The sequence below is a fragment of the Porites lutea genome, chromosome 3 (assembly GCF_958299795.1).
Source record: "Porites lutea chromosome 3, jaPorLute2.1, whole genome shotgun sequence".
Taxonomy (NCBI): Eukaryota; Metazoa; Cnidaria; class Anthozoa; order Scleractinia; family Poritidae; genus Porites; species Porites lutea.
This window is the reverse complement of record NC_133203.1, coordinates 22,198,948-22,218,846: the sequence shown is the minus strand read 5'-3', so window position 1 is coordinate 22,218,846 and position 19,899 is coordinate 22,198,948. Positions and strand designations below refer to the sequence as shown.

Here is a 19,899-nt window from a genome sequence, read left to right as displayed (position 1 = left end):
CATACAAAATTTGGGGCATTGGACAAAGTTTCAAGTTATAAGAGCGAGAAGCTGAAAAATGGGTATTACTGATTAACACACACCATCTCTATGGCAACTACTGATGATATTATAGTAGTACTTTTGGGCTCTCCAATTGTTGGGCAAATACAAAGATGTGTTACATGTAGCTCAGAATTTGGACTCCACATTTCATAATGATCTTCATATACCAGTACTCATTTTGTTACCAGTGGTAGTTTTAGAGAATAAGCTTTGATATATAGTTAGTATGTGTGTGTTACAAACATTGTATATAATTCCTGTTTCGTGAAATACCTGTCAGCAAATGAACGTTACGTGTATATTAATTTTGCTTAGAATTATGAGCATAAAACTGACCATAAATGTTATGGATGGTAGGTTTTAATAAACTGAGGCATCACAATACTGCAATCATAAAATTAACTAAGTAGAACTGTGAAGGTTATAATGATATGTCAAATGAAACTTTCTTTGACCATTTCCAGTTGAGAAGTCTCATTACAGTTTAACAGTTGCAGCATACTAGCTGGTTGATGACAGTTGGCTTGATATTTTTCCTTGTTTACTATTTACTGTCATGTTAAGAAAAGATTACAACTAAGTTGTTAGGTTACACGTTGTTGCGATATTCTTAAAATCATGCAAATTACATGTATATCATGACTAAACAGGGACACCCAACGAGAATATAGTTGAAAACCACTTAAACTTAGCATTGTTAAACGTATTTTAGTATTTAAACGGTAGATATAGGCATATTTTTATCCCCAAAAAATTTTTCATCTGTTCAGATTTCCTAGCTCAAAGTCTAGTGATCCAAAAATTATAGGGATCAAAACTTACCTTTTCGAAAATTTCAGCCAGAAAAAAGGCTCCCGAAAATTCTAGATGACCTTTTTAGGGTAAAAATCAGTTAAAAATTGGCAATTATACCATTTTTTAGATGTTAGAAAATCCTAGGAGAGGCAGGGAAGCAAGGAGTTTTACAACAAATGTTCCGAAATTTCTAGATCTCAAATCGTCTTCTGAACAGATATTTTCCAAAAATTGTCGTTGGGTGCCCCTGACTAAACTTAATAGCGAAATAAATGCAGTCAGTACTTAAAATGTAAGTTTCTTATTAAATGTAGCTCCAAATAAATGAAAAATTAACAGAATCTGCAGTAATTGGGCGTGTAATGCCATAGACTATTTCAATGAAAACTCTGTAATGACACAATGATAGTGAGGTTTGTTAATTTCAACATTTGTCACGTCAGTTTGATAGATGGAACCTTGTCCATCCACCAAAATGACGTCGCTTGAGAATTAAGCCGATAAACCAGAAATATCTTTTTCTATATAGAATACTCTCCATATGAAACGCTTTTAGAAGTGAGCTCGATAGAAAGTAATTTAAGCTTAAGTCTTTCCTTGCCACTTTCTGAACGTAAACTATAAATGTCAATAGTAGCTTTCGCATCATACCTTCTCGGGCCTACCTTCTCTTAAGATTTGCCTTTTAACCAAACAACACAAGGTAGATCGGTTAGGTAAATCCTGGCAAACATAATCTCACTTCATTCGCTAGTTTGAGTGGTATACTGACAAGCATATATCAGTCTAGACCAGACAGTGGCCGCCATATTTGTTTTTACGATAGGAAGCCGACGCGTAAACCGAAGCTGTTCACCGGAGATCAGATGACGTCACGTCAGTTTGGCGGATGGAAACAAGTGACGACCGCTTCTCTCTTCGTGATGTCACGATGGCCAAGATCGTCAGGACAAACAAACTACCAAGTTCACCACCCCCCCCTGATCCACTCAGAATCGCGCGTACGTGTGGTCAATATGGGATACCGCTGGCCACTTGCCACGTGAATGCTGCTATTACATAACAAGGAAAATAGTTCTGCCTTTTCACAATAGGTCATTTGCACTAAGAGGTCACGTGTCACTTGCCGCCATGTTGGAGGGCAAACAAATCGGTTGCTATGCGTTACTATGGAAAAAATGGCTGCCTCGTCGGAAACACGAGGTAAATTGATCAAGTTTCTTCGCCATGTTTGGCTCTGTTCGGAACAAAAGGATACTTACACACATTCACGATGTGTACAAGATTCATGGTTTCTCTAAGAAATTGTTGATGTATTTATTGCTTTTAAAAAATCGCTCTCGATAGTGCGTTGATTTCAACAGTTTAAAAAACGCTTTCTCCATGTTCATTTGGATAATTTGTCGGCCTGTTGTCGTTTTTTAAATAGAAATGCCCTATACTAGATCCTCATCATATGCTCCAAATTTCACTTGGGAAAAATGTAGATGCTTAGGAGAATTGAGAATTATAGCGATCGGGTTGAATTGGACGATGAATTATTGCCGTTAACTTATGTCTATTTTTTGCTCGACGTGTGTTTGAGCGCAGGCAGGCGGCAGCAAGTACCACTGTTGTGCCATTATGCAACAACGATGGCCGTTATAAAAACTTAACGTTTCATCGATTTCCAAGCCCGGTAAGCAGGCCTGACTTAAGAAAGCAGTGGATCGCTTAAATTCGCAGGGATGAAGGCCATTATTTTAAGGTGAGAATTGCATCGTCTCCGGTATTTGATTTGTCAATTTTTTCACAACCGAGTTATATTTTTTAATAGGCAGATATGTCGCTGGCTTAGAATATTCACTTCTTAATTTTCTAGATAACAGACAGCACAAGGGTTTGTGGGGAGCACTTTTTAGAAGAGGACTACCGACCTGGACTCAATAATTTGGGCCGAAAGAGACTTAAAACAGCGGCAATACCTACCCAATTTGCTTGGCATCGCCCAAAGGCAAGGCAAAAGATTGAGCGACATTTTCAGTTACATCCTGAGTAAGCAAACAAATAAACTTTTCTTTCACATACAAAGACCATTATTATGTAAGAATTTATTATGACCGTTATAATGAGTTTCCGTTTACTTATTTTGTGGGCTAAGGAAATAAACTTTATAAAAACACCCGGACTTAGCTATGCTTAGTGATCTTGTGAGATAACAGGTGTCTTATTTTTCTTTAATATGTGCTGTTATTTCTTCCGACATAAAATGCTGACGTTGGAAATCAGAAGTATAAAAACATATAATCAAGTATTTGTCAACTTAATCTTTCTTGTCATAATGCTCAAAAGGAGTGAAAGTGAGTCAGGTAGCAGTGATTGTCAGACGGAGAAGAAGGCTAAACGAGAAGACATCCATCCTGATGAGCCCAATGTCGAGGAGCAGCTTAATGCAGCAAGGGCAGAGATAAGGCAGTTGAAAGCTCAAGTTGAGGAATTAAAGCTTTATAAATTTGGCCTTAAAAGGTTTTCAAGGGATAATGATAGTATTAAGTTTTATACAGGCTTTGTCAGTTACCAACATCTTGTAACATTTTATGAAATAGTTAAGCCTAGCGCAGAATCTATGCAGTATTGTTACACAAGTAGCACGTCTTCCAACCCACGTCCTGGTAGTAGAACGATGGTGCTTATTGATGAATTATTTCTCTTTTTACTAAGGATAAGATTGGGCCTCCTCCAGCAGGATTTGGCTCACAGGTTCAATGTCCATGAGTCTACTGTAAGCAGAAAAGTTATCACTTGGGCCAATTATTTATATTTTTTCCTCGGAGCACAACCAATATGGCCTTCAAAAGAAGCTGTGTAAAAACACCTGCCCCAAGAATTTAGGGTTTTTTATCCAAATACTCGTGTTGTGATTGACTGCACGGAAATTAGAGTTCAGGTTCCATTGTCTCTTCTGTTACAGTCGCAAATGTACAGCAGTTACAAAAGTGGCACAACATTGAAGTCTCTCATTGGTATTACACCACATGGAGCAGTTAGTTTTGTATCTGCGCTTTACACTGGATCCACTTCCGATAAAGAAATAACAAGATGCTGTGGTATTTTAGACCTTTTGGAGCCCAATGACAGCGTTATGGCCGACAAAGGTTTTAATATTGGTGACATGTTAACAAGCAGAAGGGTGAGCTTAAATCTGCCACCCTATCTTTCAAGTGGGGGTCAGTTCTCTTCAAAAGAGGTTAAAGAAACCAAAACGATCGCAAAACTACGTATTCATGTAGAAAGGGCAATTCGTAGAATTAAAGAGTATCACATTTATGATACTCCCATCCCATTGTCATTGCTGGGTACTGTCAACCAGCTCTGGACTGTGACTTGTTTGCTGGTTAACTTTCAAGGACCTTTAATACTAAAAAGCAATTCCTCTTAGTTCGGTCGAGAATTCTCTAGTTTCATGGGCCATAAACTACAACAGAAAGTTACATTGCCCCTTTCTTGGCTTGGGCATCGGGCTGGAAAACTATTTATTTCGTAATTGGTGCCATGATGACCGGATACGATGGCGTCAAAAACGAAAACCTTGCTGTTGCAATTTGTGACCTACCGATGTGCACCTTAACTTAACCTTCACAGAAAATAGTTGAAATAAAAGTTGTCAACTCGGTCTTTACTTTGCTGGAAAACATCAGGATCGAATTTAATTCGTTGACAAAAAAATAAATCGTCATTAATGTGACAAAAAAAATATCACACCAGTCTAACCCAGTAGTACCCAGCTGGCACTGTACTTGAAGGTAGTAAATATGATTTTCTTTAAGTTTTAGTTCGTTGGTAACCGGATCGCGCTTCAAATAGGAAACAGCATCAAAACTCGTCACCCCCTCCTGAATAACTTTGCTTTCAAACAAACCAAAAGGGTCTGATGAACCATTTTGAGCAGCCTCTATATCATAAACTCTTCTATCAGGAGAACTACCCAGCCAGGGACATTTCGGGTTTATTACAAGACCGCAAGGGTATACATTGGCCATGCCCTTTTTCTCTTTACTGGCGTAGATAAATGCTGCCCTTCCTTCCATTTCGATACCACGTTTCATGGCAGCTGTTTGTACGTACCTGGAAGGCTGAAGCTGTTGTACAAGGGTTTCAAAATTTGATAATCTTTTTGCGACGATGCCGAATTTACTTGCAGTTATTCTCTTCTGTCGTAATGAGTGCCAGAGTCCACTCTCGCTTTGTTCTCTTGTTTTATGTTCCAAGTCGCGGGCCATGTCTAATGTGACGGTAAGTGTTTGAAACTTTGTAAGTTTGGTGCTTTCTAAACAGATGGACAAGCTGTTTACAAAGCGATCTCCGGCGCCAGACAGTAGTACGTCTGGGAAATTTGTCTGACCGTAGTCATTGATAATGTATTGTTCTGTGAGCCTTTGCTGGTAGGACAATGCAGAACCTTTTGGTAAGTTTCCAAAGTGGGTCTGTATACTTCCCAGGCTCAGAGGATTTTCTGATAACAAACCTACTAGCAAAGGCTCAGGATTGAGACTTTTGAGCTTATTTTTCTCTTAAGGGCCAAGCAAAGGATACTGCCTTGCTGGAGAGTATAGGGTACTTTTTATAAATTTGTTGTAGTTTGCTCCCTCTTGCGGCTTTTTAACCAATACACTGTCGACACACTGGGGTTCAATCTGTCTCGCCCTTGGTACGCTCCATCTCTGAGCAACCATCGTGCATGTTAGGTCATCGGGAACGCTTTTAAAACCTAGTTGCTTCAGGTGTGCCAGGTAGAACAACAAACCAATAAAATGATGACAAAAGCCACCAGCACCGGCCACACCTTCTTATTCTCAGTAATGATGATCAATTTAAGTGAGTGAGCTGGTTCTTTTTTCTTCATGGATCTGTGGCATCTTGCAAACACTACTGCCTCGGTAGCTCCATAAGTGACTACCAAAAATAAAAATAAATGGTTTTGAACCTCTAAGACTGCTGTTAAGATTCATGGTTATGGAATATAGAAAAATTATTTTCAGACTTACTTTTAATATCGTGGAGGTGTCCAGGTTCAGCGAAGAATTTATAGGCTTTATTGGTGCTTTCGCATCCTGTGGAACTTGCTGCATACTTTTCAACGTCAGTAAAAGTTAGAGACGGAAACTGCGAAAGATCGATGGTTTCTGTTCTGTAACGATTAAAGAAATTTTTATAACTTATGATAAATGACTTTAATCAGGCTTTTACAATGCTTATGGTACGAATAAGCTTAAACTTAGAACGGCCGACAGTTAAAACTCGATTCTAAAACTAGTTTATGTTGGAGAAATTCAAGCTAGAAAAAGCTGATTAAACTTAAGTCGATCTTTTCCACCTATCACTCTAAGCCTATAATTTGAACTAATAAGGAAAAAAGCAAAATATTTACACCCCTTTGAAAGCGAGAAAGGTCAGTGAAACGACAATAAAGGCAATAAGTCTGCAAATTCGAACAGCGAGGAAGTGTGGTCAAACTGTTGAAGTAAACAGAACATCGAAAGTGATTTTTTAAAGCAATAAATAAATGAACGATTTTTAATAGAATCTGACTAGTACACATCATACATGTCTGCAAGTAACCCATTGTTTTGAAACAAAGCAAAAAATGGCGAGGAAACTTGATATATTTACCTTTCCGGGTCATAAGCAGCAGCCATTTTTTCCATAGTAACGCATAGCAACTGATTTGTTTGCCCTCCAACATGGCGGCGAATGACACGTGACCTCTTAGTGCAAATGGCCTATAACGATACAACAGTATTAAGAAGGAAGTGATAGGGAGCATAAAAATCCTATTTGCTAGCAAATATTTCATTTATGTAAAGCTGCCGGGATTTTTTGCCAAAATAGAATGGAATTTTGCGTGACTCTTGTGAAAGGGATTATGGCAGTCAGTATTCAAATTGTGCTGCAAACTTGGATGATATCACACATGACTGACCGTTCACATAAAGTTGGAATAATCATTAAAAATGAGTTTATCTTTTTCTGATCTCTTGCCAACCATGGGCAAAATTATTTCTCGCTAAACTTAATGGAAGTAAATCATGCACAGTCAATTCTATATATAGCTTTTCTTAATCGTAGAGGGCAATGTAAAACCAAAAAGATTTTATTGTCTTTGGAGCAGGTTCCAATGTAATATGCCGGCCTGTTGGGCACATTTGCCCCCTCATTTTTTTTCCAAATGGCTATTTTAAACTTTTCAATGCTGTGTTATCTTATGCAGTTTACATACACTCATGCTCCACTTAATTTTGTTTTTGTTGACTTCCATGTGCTTTATTTACTTTTCGCATGTCGAGCTGGAAACATGCTGGGGATTTTGTGCGTCGTTTCTGGCCACGGAAACGCGCGAAAAAAATTTGGGCCGCCATATTGGCCGCGCAGTCTGAACTCGAGAGACTGGAAATAAGTTTTTTGAAAGCTCCCCAGGCTCCGGGGGTCATGTCTTGACGCCTGGCATCAAATTTTCTGGCTTCTTCGTCGCTTGATCTTTCGTTTGATACCAACTTTGCCGTGGTATAGCTGTAGACAATTCTGTACTTTTGCATTCAACAGCAATCAATACTGAAAAGGACTACAGCTAAAGGGTTTTTGGCAATGTTTGGCTTCAAAGAATGTAGATGAGTTCGTAGTTTCTGAGCATAGTGAAGCTACAATAGGAAGAACGTTACCAAGGTAAGAATTTGTTCTTTTCCAAATTTTGGATTTGCGCCCGAGTTTTCAGCAAAGTTGTTATATGTAGACCTCATTTTTTTACTTTTGCCTTTCAGCTTCCATGCGTGGTGTGCCTTTGAGAGGAAATTATGGCACGTAGAATGAGTTTTATACACGATTCCCTATAGAAATTGGAGCAAGATGAGCTCGTGAAAAAGATGATAGAAACAAACACCGACCTGAGCAGGAAGCGGATAAAACTAAAACGTCTTCAAGATAGGGTAAGAGAGCGTTATAGCAAAGCTTGATTTCATAAATTAAAATCGTGTGTAACTGTTGCCAGCATTTATTTACTTATATGTTATGGTGTAATTTTGATTTTCCTTTGTTTCAATTATGGCCATTACCATTTAATAACATGGAGAATGACAATATACCTATAGCAATTCAGGAGACAGGGTGATCAGAGGTGGGAAGTGCTGATTTATTTATGTATGTATACTCACATGTGTACTTATCATATAGGTGAGTTCTATGGATAGAAGTACAAGTGAGTTAAACAACAAGGTATGTGACTTGCATCAACAAGAACAACTCTTAATTATTTAATTATACCCATAAGGGACTGCCCATTACTTACAGGGAGGAGGGCTGGTGCAACAGTCGGTATGTCATGTTTGTTTTTTCCTTGGAACCCGTATTTGTAAGGTAAAGATTTTTGCCCCCCCCGTCCCCATGTCTCCCCAGCTACATATATTTGATACTGTGTATATGGTTAAATATACAATGTACCTGAGGACGGTAGGACTGATGATTCCAAATATTGGGCCAGTTTTTTTAAATAAATATTAATTGGGTTGTTTACTGATATTTTGGTTACCCCTTTAAGTTGAATTGAGTCATTTACTTTATTAGATTGCAAAGAAGAAATCCAAGAAAGAAAATATATTTCCCTTTTCCCTTGTTGAGAAGAGACTACAATCTCCAACAACCCTCTCTGAGAAAGGTGACATAAGTGGCCCAAAAAGAACTGCCAACAGAAAGAAAGATGAGACTAGACGGGCAGCTATGGAAATCCATGGAGGAAGCCAAAACAACATGAAGCCAGCCTATGATGGGCTTTTTGCAACTGTTATAGCAGGTGCTCCTGTAGATCAACTAAGGAAGATGTGTTCAGTTTCCCCTGTTTTGAAAGAAAGAGTTATTCCTAATATTGCAAATGAAAATGTAAAGGAATTTGAAAGCAGTGATGTTAATTTTGTCAGAAGTGTAAATGTATTGTATAAAGATGGTCTTGTCAGCAAAGCTAAGTATAACAGCATCAGGTTATCTTCGAGTATGACCAGCGATGAAGACAATACAGGGAAAAAACATGTTAAATTTATAAAGAGTTGCCTAATTCCCAAACTCATGCCTTACAAGGAATTGATGGCTAAGGTAAATGCCATTAACATTGGCACCTTACATGATGTGAGAGAAACCCTGTGTGATGGTTTGGATGATTCAGACAAAGTAGATGGGAAGTATAGAAATCTCACTGAATTGCTTTTGAGACTAGCTCAGTTCTACTTAGAAGTTAATAAGCACCGTGTTGATAAACTTAACTGGTTTGGCAAGGGGGTGGGATCTTTTAAGGTTGCCATAGGGGGGTATGGGGCCCCCTTTGGCAAAGATGACACAGCCTTAAGCTGGTTAGTGAGCTTTCTTAATTGTGGTCCCAGAATTTGCAGCCACGAAGAAAATTTTCTTTTTATAGGAGCAAACTGTAAAGAGGATTGTGAACCCATCAGACGCTATGTGTGTAAGTTAGCTAACGAAATGAATGAAGTAGAGAAGAAAACCTTCCCTGTAAATGTTGATGGCAAGGACATCACAGTATCATTCTCTTTTGAAATGTTCCCGAACAACATGAAATACTTAGCATTTCTCGCCGGTGAACTTTCCAATTCTGCAAAATATTTCTCGTCATTCGCTAACATCAACAAAGATGATATTGGTGATGTTACTGCCACTTTTGGGGTTAAAACCTCAAACAAATGGCAACCTTGGGGTTATGCACAGAGAATTGCAGTAGCAGGTGCTGTAGCTAAAAAGAAAGAAGAGCTTGGCAGTTCCGGTTCGCACCTCAAGCCAGCTACCATTAGACAGAAGGTAACCTCATTCATTGCACAAAAAAAGTCTCGACAGGAATTCCTCCCCTTGCTAGGTAAAGCAATTGACAAAGTTAAGGTGGAACCCTTGCATGTCAAAAACAATGGATGGCAACAGTGGTATTCAACTGTCTTGAAATATGTGTTAGCACGTACCAATGTAAGTAGCTGTGAGAGTGTCAATGACACTCCTGCCTCAAGCTGCTTTAAACGGCATTACGAAACAGTAAGGTTTACCCTAAAGGCCGGAAGACTTGCTAAAAAGGTGAGGAAGTGGTTATGTGACGGCCGTTTGAAAAACAAGGACCTTGAGTACAGGTTCACAGGGAAAGAATCCTTGATAATGTGTCATTAATTCATGACATTGCTTTCTGCTCTTGAACTAGGAGATGACCAACCAGTTCATAATTTTGCTTTGCATGTGTTTGCTACTATTGCTGTGAACCTAAGGGACTCTGTGTCTATATTCAGCAGAATTAAAGTGACAGACGAAGAGGTCACAAGTTTAACAGGTGTTACACGCAATTACTTTAGGGCATGTGCACTCTTTTCATCAGTCTCTCCAACTACTTGGACTATTGGCCATTGTGTGGCAGCTCACACAAAACAAATTAAACAGGAGCTTGGTTTGGGGCTTGGGGTCAACACAATGGAGGGCAGAGAATCTAAACATGTCTCTCTCGCCAGATTTGCTCGAAACCCCCACCATTCAACACGTTGGGTACAGGTATTCAGACATGAATACATCTCCCTTATCTGGCTTAGGGAAAATGGGTGTGATTTGGTTAAACACACACCCACCAGGAATAAGTATATCCCTGCACGATGCTTCACTGCCACATTTTGTCATTGTGGCAATCAGAAACCCCGAGGGGAGGCTAAATGTACTTTCTGCAGTCATCCCATACAGCAGACTATTGATGATTGTATAAAGCAAGGTAAACTGACTGCTCAGGCTAAGAGTTTAGCAGCTAATGCCAGGGGTCTAATGTAAACATAAAAGTTTTGATACTTACTTATCAAACAGTTTTGATACTTGTTTAGAATAAAGTTATGTCAACTTATTTATTGTTGGGCAATTGTCAACTGTTGAAACTTGAACATTCGTTAACACAAATTATGAATGTTACATATTTTGCACATTTAGACTACGTTAAGAAACTTATTTATTGTTCCCTATTTATTGTTGGGCAATTGTCAATTGTTGAAACTTTAACATTATTCTGTTAACACTGAAATTATGAATGTTATATATTTTACACGTTAAGACTAAGGAAATAAACTTATTGTTCCCACAATTTAAACTGTTGAGAAAATGTATTTTGCAGTGATGCTAGTGCAGAAAATAAACAATCAATGAAAAAAGTTGTTCGAGTAATTGTGTTTTCTATGAGTCCTAAATATGTTGAGGCCAGCCATATTCATTCCATACTCCATAAAAGAAATCAAATGTGATCTCCTCAGTTGTACAATTAAAAGACACACCAAATTCCTTTTCCTCATTGATTATAGCTTGCACTTTCTTTTTACCACTTGCCGATCTCTTAAGGAATTTGTCTTCCTCGATTTCGCAATCCATAATCTCACAAAACAGACGTCGCACCTTCGTTTCCCTGGTAAAAACCATTACAATGCGCTTGCTTGTACTGTGCATGGTAACCCCGCAAGAGCTTCTGGTAGCAATTTGTTGAACCATGCCAAATAGATCCCTGCTGAGATTTTCCGAAACAATAACTCTCCATGGATTTTTCACTCCACACCTTGGGGTCATTCGTCGCATGAATGTTTTATACCATCTTTTTGAAATACTTGTCAGCATGGGAAATGCTGCCAAGAGCACGTGCTTGTGTTGTTTTCGAATACCTCCAAAATGCCTTTTCGAAACTGAAGACAACCACATTTTTAACTCACGGAAAGCCTCATTCGTTTGGGAACTTTCCATTCCTGCACTTATCAGCTCATCTTGAGCCAGCTGTAGGGTAGAGAGGACAGTCGTTTCAAATTTGTTTACACTTGCGTCCACCATTTTTAATTTTGAGAAAGCCAACTAATGACACCGCTGACCCTTTACCTCACGAGAAAGAAGTGGCCTGATCTTGCCTCAAAAATCCCCAGCGTGAACATGATGTTTACATTTTTATAGGATGTGGCTCACTAATTTATCAAAAAAGAAAACTATTTAATTTAATTTTTTTCAGAAATGTTAAGTGAGACAAAAGGCAAGAGGCTGGGAACACTCCGCTGTTGTGGCCTTAAGTCTCCAGTTGTGAGAGGCCATGCTGCAGCTTTCACATATTGGTTTAATGTTTTGGGCACACAGGCCCTTACAGCCAATCCATCAAAGTTTTACCAGATGGGCCCCAAAAAGTTATTGCCAATGGGAATCCTATGAATTCCCCAGGTAAAGGAATAATTCTCCGCAGTTAAATTGATAATCTGCGTGCATTTTAGCTCTACCTGTTTTTTTGCTTGTTGGGGTCAAAATTTGGAATGGGATACCTCAAATTCTTAAAGAAAGACAAAAAAAAGCTTTTAAAAGATCACTAAAAGAAATGCTACCCGATATCCTTGAAACTGAAGACTCCTATATAGATGTGGATACGATCGTTGTGAAAATCAAAAAGTAATTCTCGTCCTTTATTTTCATTTTATTTTATTTTTAACATTTCACTTTAATATTGTCCTTGCATTTAAGTAGAATAGTATCTATTTAATGTGAAATTTATATACTTATACAACGTCTAATTTCTTTGTATTTGTGTAGTTTGTAGTAAATTATGTAGCCTGGCCTGCCTCAAATAGCCTCACTAACTCCAAGCCAGTCCCAATGACGTATCTTTTGTTATTTTTCCAAATTTAAATAACGTTGAAGTTGACCTGTGATTTATACCCTGTCAGCGGAAGTTAATTAATACATAATTGCAGGATATGCACATTTATTAAACAGTCTTCCTTTTATTTACAGACACCCACGCACATTAGTGCAAATCTAAACAATTGCATCAGTTTTGACATACAAACACTAAATAACATATCAAAAGTTCCCTTTGAGGTAAAAGTAGCTATAATCGGACATATTCAGAAAGTAGACATATCCGGTGCTTTAAATATAGGTCGATCAACCCCATTCATGACTGACGCCATTTTTAAAGGTTATCATTAGCACAGCAAGTAAATATTGCCAAAAAGTCAGTCCAAAATGGCAAAAAACTGATTGCAATTGAATAATCCAATAAACAACTTCAAATAAGCAACATAAAGTGTAATTTTCCAAAAATGGAGCCTACGCAGGTGTGTAAGGGTTAACAAAAGTTATCACAGTCCATCTAACCAACTATCCATCCAACCTGCTCACTGTTCTTGACTTTTTAGCCGTAAAACAGACCATAAAGCAGCTTGTGAGGAGGTCATCGCGGCTAACAAGAAAAGATGCATGTCAAGGGAGGGTGGCATACGAGCCTAAAAAGGCCCCTCCATTTACCCTCATCAGTTGTTGAAAATGCGCGAATACTGCTTAAAGATAATTGAGGTATTTATTTTGAATTTGAGAATGTGTATATAATAATTCTGCATATGTATATATAGTGACTGTCATATACACCTATTTCAATGAAGGTTGCTTCAGAGAAGAATGATGCATGATCCATGTTTCATAGCCAGCGGGTGCATTACTGTAGCAAGTCTAGCAAGAATCGGAAGTTTTGTACCCGCAACGAGCCTAGAAACCTAGAAACCTAGAAAGCAAATGCTGCTGACGCTTCTATGCTATGTCAGCAGAACGTTATCTAAGACAATGTGTTACAAAACACTGAATTCTAGGCTTTTTAATTTATACAGTGATTTGAGGTTAGGTTTTTCTCTGTGGAAATATGCAAATGCTGCAAATTTTCAACGAGTTTGCTTGGCTCGTGCACGTGGGCATTTTCGATGGAGTTAAATAAAAATGAAATTCAAGGTGTTTGTTCATGAACTACAATAAATAACTTAACGTTACGCAAATATCTATTTTAGAGGCCATTTTTTTAAACACTAAATAGAAAAAAGAATAGGCCAGTTGATTTGTTTTATTGAAATAACCAGCTTTCTGGCCCATGAGAAAACGCAGCTTAGTCTGGCGGTAAAACCCTATTCATTTAATGTTGTTGAAAGAAGAGGCTTCTAATTTCTTACTGTTAGATTTTTAAAATGAAATTCTTCAGCTCACACATGCTTAAGAATTTTAGCAGCCATTTGACTTGAAAGCTCTCTTTAACGTCTTTTCAAAAATGGTCTCCATTATTTCAATGAATGTGAACAAGACTAAACTTCCCGCTACAAAAGGGTTTGCCATAGTGCACTGCAGGCTATGAAACATGGTTCACGGGAGCAACCTTAATTGAAATAGGTGTATATATAAGTATTGTGCTAGAAAATATCCGTACCCACACCAGCGAGGGTCACTCAGTAGACATTCTGAGTGGTTCTATCGTGCCATAACATTTTATATGAAAAGTATGGAGCTATATAGCTCCATTATATAATGGGGTTTTGAGAGGGAACTGAACTACAGAGAACTACGTAATTTATTAGAATAAACAATATGTAGATAGTTTTCCTCTTTTTTAAACAGCTGTAAAATAGATGGTAATTCCAGTTGTATAAAAAGAGAGATGCCTTTTTAATTCTGTCTCCTGGGTTTGTTTATTTGCTTGAGTTAACCTTAATAACAAGTTGTTGCTTGTTTTTATTCTTTTAAGGGAATGTGCGGATTGTGGCTTTGGATTTTGACTTTATTTTCATTTGCCCTTTTCCTCCGAGGTGAGGAACCTCTACGCGTTAAACTGCGGGTAAGATTTGTTTGGTTGAATTATTTACTGTCGATCATCTGATTCTACACATTTTAAATATTCTTATTGACCATCACTTCTTCTTTCTTTCAGCCTTGAATTACCCGTTCGGCGAAGAAAGCTTTTGGCAAATGTGAGGTCTCTATCGGGCAAACCGGACGATGCACCGGATAAAGACCTTCAAGCGTTTATATACTGGGAAATGTTCACGTTCCTGGCAGTAAGTACCCTCAAAACCAAATTGTCTGGTTTGCTTCTGCTTGGTATTGTGAATTTCATTCATTATTGAAGCAAAGTTTCTTCTTGACGAAACATACACACAAAAGTAAATACACGAGGATAGCTATAGGTGTTATGTTTCAACTGTGCAAGGAATTTTTCATCAGCAAGCACGTGTTGTAAAAATTTTCAGAACTGGATTCAGGCTTTTAATAAGCTCGACTGAAATTCTAAAAAGAAACTCATGTGTGCTTCCTGGTAGAATGAAAACACTAATTTTTTTAACAAACATGGTGAAAGACATGGTGAAAGACAATTTAATATATGCTCCTAGAAACAGTGATTCAAACTCTATTCATGGTAACAATAAATTACCACTTTCCATTCAAAATCAAGCTATTGTGGACTTTTCCTTCGTGAGTATCAACAACAATACTGAAAAGATCACCTTATTAAAATACTTCACCCAAAGCCTACTGGGCTGCACTGATAAAAATATTGTACCTCATTTACTTTTTCCCAAAATAATTAAAGTGTCACTTTGAATGCCTCTTATTTAATGGGCATAACATGCTGATCTACGGAGATAATCAGTTCCTCCACACACGCTCATTTTGGAATTGGCCCTAGATGGCCCAGCTGTCGCATTGACTTCAGTTCCACGAGTGTTCTGTAATACCGCTGCCAAGGCCACATCTTCATCCAGATCATCCCCATCATCCTCATTTCCATAGGTGTGGACAATTCTTTGACGCGTAGTAAATTGATGCCTGATAAAAGACAACAACAAAAGAGAGAAAAAGAATCAAATTCTTTGTAAGGAAAAAAGTAATGTTTAAGAAAATTACCACAACTGACCCCCAGGGTGGGGGGAAGGGGGGTGTTGAGGCCTCAAATGTAATAAATGACCCTAAATGTAATAAAGGTCCTAAGTGTAACAACTTTTGACCCTAAATGTAATGAAGGTCCTAAGTGTAATAACTTTTGGCCCTAAATGTAATAAAGGTCCCAAGTGTAATTCATTCAGCTTTTTATATGCTTTATGTCATAAGACGATTCATAGCGTTTGCTTTTAGCCTTATTACAGGTTAACTGAGTGCCAGAATGTGTCTGATCCCCTATATAGCCATTTGAGAAACAACTTATTATTCAGTTATTGATATCATTATCACAAAGAATGTTTAATCGAAGTGAATTGTAAATAGTCCTTTGACCGAATAGTGATTAATTGTAAATAGGTTGAATAGTTAGCATTGTTATCAATAATACTTCTTTAACGACAACTTGAAAACAGAGGTCCATGATATGAAGCAATTTTTTTTTAAGAACTCCTTATTGTCAAAAAAGGACTGACGTATCTTAAAACTTATGTAACAAAACAAAAGAGCCTCGTTTATTATAGCAAATTTTCTCAAGAAACTGTAACTTCATCCGTTGGATTGAACTACAAAAAATCTGCTTCATAGGCAGAGGCCTAAATGCAAAATTGCAGCCTGTAGTGCCACCATCATTTCTAATCTGAGTCAATAACACAAATCAGCGAAACTGTTTTTACTTTGTCTGTTAACAAATAGGTGCAAGTAAGTGTACTTTAATTGCTCCCTCGTCCTTTCCACCATACATTGGTAACATAAAACCAAGTTCCAACCCCAGCAAACAACAGCTCAACCCACGCCTTTATCCATCTGGGGCTGGCTATTATATCTCTGCATTGTCTCTGTATGGGCCAAATTCTTTGCACAACTTGCGCAAGCTGAAACAGCCACTTAGCGCAGTGTTGCGATTGTTGTAGCTTATTCGTGGTAGCCAACGAATATAACGCATTGAGAGTTCTTTAAAGGGTTCACCAAGCTGGCAAAGGGAATTATAGCTGCTAATTATACTTATGTCAGTTCCAGTTAATGCGAAGTCTATTATTTTGTCGAGTATTTCATTTGGAAGTTGACTGAGTGGTTGGACCACCTTTATCATCATAATCACAATCATCATTTTGTTCTTCTCCTCTTCTTCTTCTTCTTCTTCTTCTAAGCTCTAAAAAAAAGATTTTGGGTCTTCAAAGAAGAGTTCCTTATATACTCGCTAGAAAAACAGGAAAGCCAGCTGCTATTTGAAAATGTCATTTCATTCATGTGGTGAAATCCTGGAAAAAAAGTTAGCATAAAAATTCACTTCAAGAAGTACTCCTGGTAGAAATTAAAATCAAAGTCGGGAAGTCAGAAAAACTATAAAGATATACTGCCCTTAATATCTTGCTGTTTATATATAACTTCGTGTTCACAGCATTCTGTATGGACCGACCGACATACTCTTTTGCAAAATGGTAAAAAAAAACATTTCTCTTTTTGGCGCAACATTAAAAACCCCATACATTAGGCAAAAGTAGTCAATTTACCACGATTGTTTCTAATGAACATTAATACTTCCTTCAATTACTAAATAACTACTGTATTTTGAAAACTTTTGTGTAGATTCCATTTGTTTATAACTCGCGTTTCACGATGTAGGGATGTAGTAGGAAACACGATCGAGACGTAGTTAAGTGTTTCTCCTACTTCTTCAGCGCTCTAGCCGCTTTCTAAGTTAATGAATATCTATGAAGACTACAATAGGGCGAACAAAGTGAATCACCAGCTGGCTATAACATTAATATCGTCGCATGTTTCAGTCATGGACTTTATCAAGCTTGGGGCTGTTATATTACATACATGTATACTGTTAAGACTTCTATTATATTTAGGGCTAAAACCGATTACACATATAATTAGACCCTTCACTACATTTTGGGGCCAAAAGTTATTACACTTAGGAGCTTTATTACATTTAGGGCCAAAAGTTATTACACTTAGGACCTTTATTACATTTAGCGTCATTTATTACATTTGAGGCCTCAACAGTGGTACTCCGGATTTCAAGTGACAGGGATGATTGATTAAAACATTAATGTTCTACATCTTACAGCTATATCATTATCAATAATGTTATCGAGCAGTGTATAATCCACAGCCAAATGAACAAAACTCACCCAAAGCATAGCCAGTGCAATAAATGAACCATTTTCATTGCCAATATAATGAACATGATAGCCTAGCAACTCAATCAAGTACTGTACCTCTTCTTTTGTTCTTGCTGACGCTTTTGTTTAAAGGCCACTCTCTTCTGCTTGGCCCTGTCTGTTTTCTGATTTTCCAGTCTCCTCATCCTTTCTTCATTTTCTTTTGCAGTCACTGCCTCAATGCCGTCCACAGTAGGCAATCCCATCTTTCCAAATAATTTCAAAACTCAGTGATAAGTATTGCCTTTGCGCTTTATAAGGTACGTCATGTTACTCTGACAAAGGCCCATATTTGTTGATACTTCATAATAAATTTGGTGGAGGTTCGTGTCCTTAGGTCTGAACTTTGTGAGGACACTAAATTTACTTTCGGGTAAATTGGAATGGCCCTTCCCCATTACTGAATGTACGACCTCCGTTGCCTTCTCTGCAATCCGATTGCACTCAATCTTGTAGAGAAGGCTGTGGAGTTCACATGTAAGTGCCCTCCCCCTGACCTTATAGGGCTTACCCTCACAACTGTAATTAGTATTGTATTCCCCATCACTGTCTTCACCATCTTCACTATCCTCGCTACCTTGCTGCCATCTTCACTATCTTCCCTACCCTCCTCCGGATCTACCTGCCTTCCTGTTCCACTATCTGCACGGTCTACACTATCCTGTTTGTCACATTTGCCACAAGAGCAAACATGTCGGGGGTGCCAAGGACATCTGTGTGTTTTGCCATCATCTCCAATCCACTCATGAAAGTCACGGGAATGATATTTCCCCAGGATATGCATACGATTGGCATATTCCTCTGGGTCATTCCCAGCCTGATTCAGTGCTGAAAAGTGGTTGCTTTTAACTCTAGCCAGAAATTCATCTGACATACAACCACAGGTTTTCGAGTGGGCTCGCTTGCCAGCACACTCACATTTTGCTCTTCCTAGCTCAGGACAATCCTTCTGGTGAGTGGCCACAACAGACAAATCCACAGACTTTTTCTCCTTATATTCCTTAAGGTTGTTGCCATGTGCACGACCTACATGACCTCCACAAAGCATGACACGGCTAAGGGAGTTGTCAGGGAACACAAAGCGAAATGATTTTGCTGACAAGGAGTCAGCATCTTGCCAATTTATGGCAACCACCATACCCTCCTCTTTAGCTTTAGTGAAACAGACCTCAGCTAGATGACCCTCGACTGCCTTTGAAGTACCCTTCCAGAGATCTGAATCATATATGTTGTTTGAGCCCCTCATAACAGAATGACCATAATATAACGTACACCCAGTTAAGAAATTAATAACGACAAAAGTACAACATTGGCTATGAAGTCCTCTAATAAGCCAGCAGCCATCAGAAGTGGTCACAGCTTTCTTCCAGCTGCCAAGCTCTGAGTGGGGTTTGTCTTTCATTTCACTTTTGCCCATTGAACAAATCCCATCCAAAACAGATTTCACACACGGATGAGCCAATTTAACCATATTATAAAAACTAACATGAGAAAGGGTGTGAATTCCCAAACCTAACTTGAGAATTTTGTGATAGGAAGGGTAACCATGCCCTCAGATGAGGAAGCACAGACCTAAGGCAAGTGACACACAGTTTCTTCTTCGTTCCGTGAGGCAAACCACGCTGCTTGCATAATGGATTCTTTGCCCACAGCCAGTACATGCGAGCATGACCTTTATGGCCCCCCCCAGACCTTTGTTTTCTGTGGAAACTGGTACCAATAAGCCTGTTGAAAGGAAAATTGGCCATTACTCTTTATTGAAAGACTATTTTGAATGTTTCAAGTTTGTCTGCAGTTTATGACTTAGAACAACAGTGGATTTTAACAAATAGATATGGTGAGCCATGGGACTCATCTTTTGATAAGTCATGAGCTCCTCTGTATTACAGTTCACTGAAATAAAATAAAACTCCTCCTTTTGTAAAGCACAACAAAGAGTAAAAGAAACAAGCCTCATTTAAAAGGAGCCACAAGAACAGCCCAGAAATCCCCCTAACAAGACATCCAACAAACACAAATTCAGGTCAATCATTTGATCTTTGCCTCGTACAGGAGACATACGAAAATTTTGCTTCATTGGGGATTTTCATCCATCAGGGACGCATTTTGCAGAGGTAATAAAATCACTGGAACA

At 38.3% G+C, this 19,899-nt stretch overlaps 2 pseudogenes; one reads left to right on the top strand and one right to left on the bottom strand.

Moving 5' to 3' along the window:
* Positions 1–3,160: 3,160 nt before the first annotated feature.
* On the top strand, positions 3,161–4,258 carry LOC140931943 (uncharacterized; annotated as a pseudogene).
* A 197-nt stretch (positions 4,259–4,455) lies between these two features.
* LOC140931942 (uncharacterized) lies at positions 4,456–6,515 on the bottom strand (annotated as a pseudogene).
* Between the last annotated feature and the right edge of the window lie 13,384 nt (positions 6,516–19,899).